Consider the following 5,000-nt stretch of genomic DNA (forward strand, 5'->3'; position numbering starts at 1 on the left):
TGATAGTGTTTCAACATGGAACATGACTACAAACACATAGCACAAATTGTACAATATGATATATGTCCCAACTGTAGGTCTTCTGTAAACATATGCATTGAGATGTGTGATCAGATTGTTGTTGCAGATATGGTTGGGGGGGGGGCAGAGATGTGTATTAACAACTATGATATCCTTGCAGTATGAGGTCCTCAGACCTGTTTCCCTCTTTATGTATTTCAGGCAAGATGTCCAGGGAGAGACTGCCTATGTACACAGCAGAGGAGAATGATGTCCTCATCACATAGCTGGTGCAGCACTACAACACCCTGTTTGGGCGTACAGCCATTGATCTGCAGGAGAGGACCGGCCTATGGAATGATCTTGTCCACAGGGTAAATAATGTCTACCTGCATAACTGCAGTTATAAGCAGGTCTGACATTGATGCACTGATCTACTCCACCATGCCTGTTGGTGTGCTGCTGCAGTTAGGGGGGACAAGCTTGCAATGGGGGGGTCATGCCATCCAGCCCCCACTGACACATGTTGAGGATCTCCTCGCCAGCCTCGGGGCACCTGCCCATCTGCAAACACAACAACTGGCAGAGAGCTTAGTGGACGTGGGTGCTACGAACACAATGGCAGAGGAGCATACAGGTAAAGCCACAGGGCATATCAGTAGACTACTGCTGCATATCCATCCATGCCTGTAGAATTAGATCATGCATATGTGAGATGAAATATATATAGTGTGTTGCTGTGTTGTAGTAATAAACAGATGTGCATAATCTGTAGTATTGTGTGTTTGTACTGTTGATGTACTGTAATACTGCACTCACCCTGTACCAATGTCACAGGTGTGGTTACTGACATTACATCTCTCACACAGTTATGTAGGTCCCTCTGGTATACCTCTGGGGCAGCAGCCTGCAGCTGGTGAATATGGTGCTTGTTCAGGTTTGCCAATACACCGGTCATGTTATGGCCATGGTATATTCCACGCACACATTTAACACACCTGCCCATAATGCATGCTGTACCTGTTCACGTATTGTTGCTGTTAACTGCACTGCATCACATTGGTCACCATGGTGGTGTATCTGAAGGGTATGTAAGACACCTGCAATATAACTAACAACCTGTCATTGCAAGATGTGTGCACAGAGATGAACATAATGGTGGGACAAATGGCCTAGAGTAGGGACATGTCTGAAACATCACCCTTATACAGTGCTACAACAGTGTATATACCACTATTACAATGGCAACTGTTACAGATCTACACTACATCATATCACAGTACTGCATTCCACAACCCTTACAACCTGCAATGTGGTCCTAACATGAGCAATGAATTTGTTATATGGAATCCTATGTTAGGACACAAATATGTGGAATACATACTTTCACAAACACTGGAAGCATATGTGTGCATACACTCCAGATAACATATTGTGGAAGCAGTTTCTGAGGTACTGACAGCATGCATTCTTTATAAGTATGGACCTTCTAGCAAGTACAGGTCCTCAATGTCACACCAATAAATCGTCTGCTGTCCAAAATGTTTAGCCATCAAATATGCCCACTTACCTGCAACAGAGGGAGCCGTGGCTTGCACACATCTTATAAGCCATGGAATGGATCCCATACCCAACAGGCAGCACCCAGGAGTTGAACATGTTGTCTTACCTCACCATTACATATACCATGGCAAACAGTGCAGACAGTCATGTATATGGCAAGGATGTATGGGACAGGATTAATGTAGAAAATAAACAGATGGCCATCCAAGACAGATGAAGACACATCCTGCAAACTGGTCATGCAGGCTGCTTAGTAACATGCCACAACACTGAGGGAGTTGCAGAAATGTCTAGCAAGTACTGGCTGTGCAGTACCTGTGTTGGCAATTGCCTGGACTCTGTATAAGTGTGGCCCATGGGTTAGAGTAATCAGATGAGACAGTTGTACCACAAAAAACATCAGCCAGGACTCTCTACAGGTAGCATATGCATAACAGCAAAGGTCCCCAAAAGACATGTGTTGCAATGTGCACTGGTGTATCAAGACCATGTTGGAAAGACAGTATCAATTAAGACACATGTGCTGCCCAACCAACTGTGGGTCCAGGGAAGTAAATATTGTGAGAAGAAATATCCAGGGAATTGTTATGGCTAGGCTTGTATAGGCCCTAGGGCCGATAGCCTAGTACCAGCCTATGAACCTATGAACTTATGAACCTCACCCCACCTCAGGCCCACTATCCCCATCTGTATCTTGACAGTGCCAGTCTACACCTCTATGTTTGTCATTCATTAGCAAGGACTAGGCCAGTATACATGGTGTTCAGTGTTTGGGACACTGCAAACTGACACACATGCGTAGGTCATAGCTGTCAAGCATCTGCGAAAAGGCTGAGGGTGGGGAGGGGGTGTCATCATGAAACACAGCAGTGCACTGAAGCAGAGATCCAGCCCCAGCACTGCAAGGGGGTGCTGTCCACACTGCACCACAGTAGGCCACATGCACATGGCCCTGGCCAATCCCAGGAGGGACTCGGATCCAGTGGACATATGTCATCATCAGGGGAGAGTAGCATATCGTGACTTGTACCCAGTGGTGCCCATCGAACCCCTGGCAGGCACAGTTCTCGTGTCCATGGCCAGAGACGGTGAAGTGCACACCCTGCCAGGTTCGGACTGCAGCTGTCCAACAAACACCTGTATAGGGCAGCCACATGGCAGAACTGTGTGCATGTATACTCACACACAATACAAACACAGCTAGGGCAACCCAATACCTACACATACCAAATCACCATGGCAAAATTAATAATTAACCCCCCTCACTCACTCACATGGTGTCGAATGTATGGCTCAGCCTAGGTTTCTGGCAAACCAACAACACACCCTGTGCATAAGATGATAGCTGTGCCACATCCCTGTCATGCATAACATCGATGCAGGGACAGGCTAATATGGTTCTGATGCACAGGGTGACTGCACTATGGTGTACCAATGTAATGCTGTGTAACATGTTGTCAGCAGTAAAGTTTAATGCTTACATGTCAGGAAGTGTAGCTGTCCAGCCATGATGCATTATAGCTGTTATTAACACTAAGTAATTGTGGTCTCCATAATGTATTCCATTTGTGTTGTAGGTGTCCATATGTTAGCAGAAGGATGGTCTGCTTTTGTATCCAACAAGGGGTATGGCACTGTGCTGACACCTTGGCTTTGCCACATCCTGGATACAGGTGAACACATGTCACAGGTCTGTATAACAGTTACTGCATGTGTCAAATGGCTGATCAGTCTGGGGGTGGTGTATGCATGATGGTTGATGTCAGCAGCCCTTCTACAGTGGACAATGGTAAGTGTACTGGGTGGTACACAGCACATGTTTGTGTATAACACACACATAGGATTTGGTGTTGATGCAATACATAGACAATACTGTACACATGAATGTATGTACCTGTGCAAGGAACACATTTAGCCTATGTAATTCTGCCAAGACAGAATAGGCACACCAACACATTGGGAAATAAGCAGTCCACTAGTTTATTGTCATTGACAATGGTACTGGCAGGGTATATGTCCCGTTCCCCAATGTAGTGCAATCCTCAACTCAGTAAACATAGGTATGCTGATGTGGGTGGCACAGCCCTACCCTTTGGATGGTGAGAGGTGCTGTAGAACCACAGATAGTATGATAGACAACTACTTATCCTTTTAATGTGAACTGCATGGTATTATGGCCAGCTAAGTGGGGGCATACACGCAACAGTAACTGCAATGATGGTGGCTGTGTCCACAAGAGACACACCCAGCTATATATATATATATATATATATATATATATATATATATATATATATATATATATATATATATATATATACCAACCCCAGTATCGCTGTACACCTATACAGTGGGAAAGAGGGCATTTACACATCTGCCACTAGTGATGGAATGCATTTCCAGGGGATGATACCTGTGAAATGTTAGCATATGCCAGGCAGATCTTGGACAGATGTCCTCCTGGGACATGCATATTCTGCAAACAGAAGTAGATTCCTTCACATACACACACACACACTCTTAATTGGCAACACTGGGACTATAACATCTACCTAGGCATGTAGTTCTACTGGTGTGTGTGGCCTTACTTGCACACACCACACAGCTTTTAAGATGAGGTGTGTTCCAGGTTACATTTTACATGAAGAACATCCCCAAACCTGTACAGTATGGTAATGGGGGATGTACTGGCTGTTTATAGACAGTACATACTGTGACATACCATCATATACACATTGACAAACACATCACAGTCAGACACACATCTGAGAGACCTGGGCTTATCAGTGCTAACTACCATGTCAGTGTGTCCATTTTGTTACAGATAAGTTGCACACAGCACATGCATAACTGGGCTGGATAGTGTTATCAATTACCTGTATGGTTGATGGTGACAGTGGTCACCATACAGTGAAACATGGGACATGTATCGGGGGTACCATGGAGGAAAGACAGAATATCCAGCACCCACACCTCACAGTGGATATTGTGCACACTGAAACCCATGATAACACTTTGACATACCCACCATCACACATTGACCAGGACTGCAATACAACCCCTTGTCTATCCCAAGTGTGCTACTACAGGGATATACATCTAATGCACATGTCACAGGGATCGCAGGGTGATGCATTGTCATGGCTCTCCTATGGTCAGCAACATCACTATCTCTAATATTGTGTGGCAAGGCATATTGTATTAGGAGAATGTGGCCACATAATGCTGTACCCTACAAATATACACACTTGCACACATACACACACTTCCCAGAAGTCAGTGGGTATCCCATGCCTATCAACCCATTTGTACAACAGTGCTGTGCTGGTACTGCAAGACCCAGGTAGCCCATAGGGAGAAGAGTGTAACAAGGTACATGTAATGTGTGGTAGAGCAGCAGCCACATCTAACTATGGCAATGGGGGTTGTGGTGGGTG

Source organism: Protopterus annectens, chromosome 8.part0 (genome assembly GCF_019279795.1).
Source record: "Protopterus annectens isolate FY-2018-M chromosome 8.part0, PAN1.0, whole genome shotgun sequence".
Classification (NCBI taxonomy): domain Eukaryota; kingdom Metazoa; phylum Chordata; order Ceratodontiformes; family Protopteridae; genus Protopterus; species Protopterus annectens.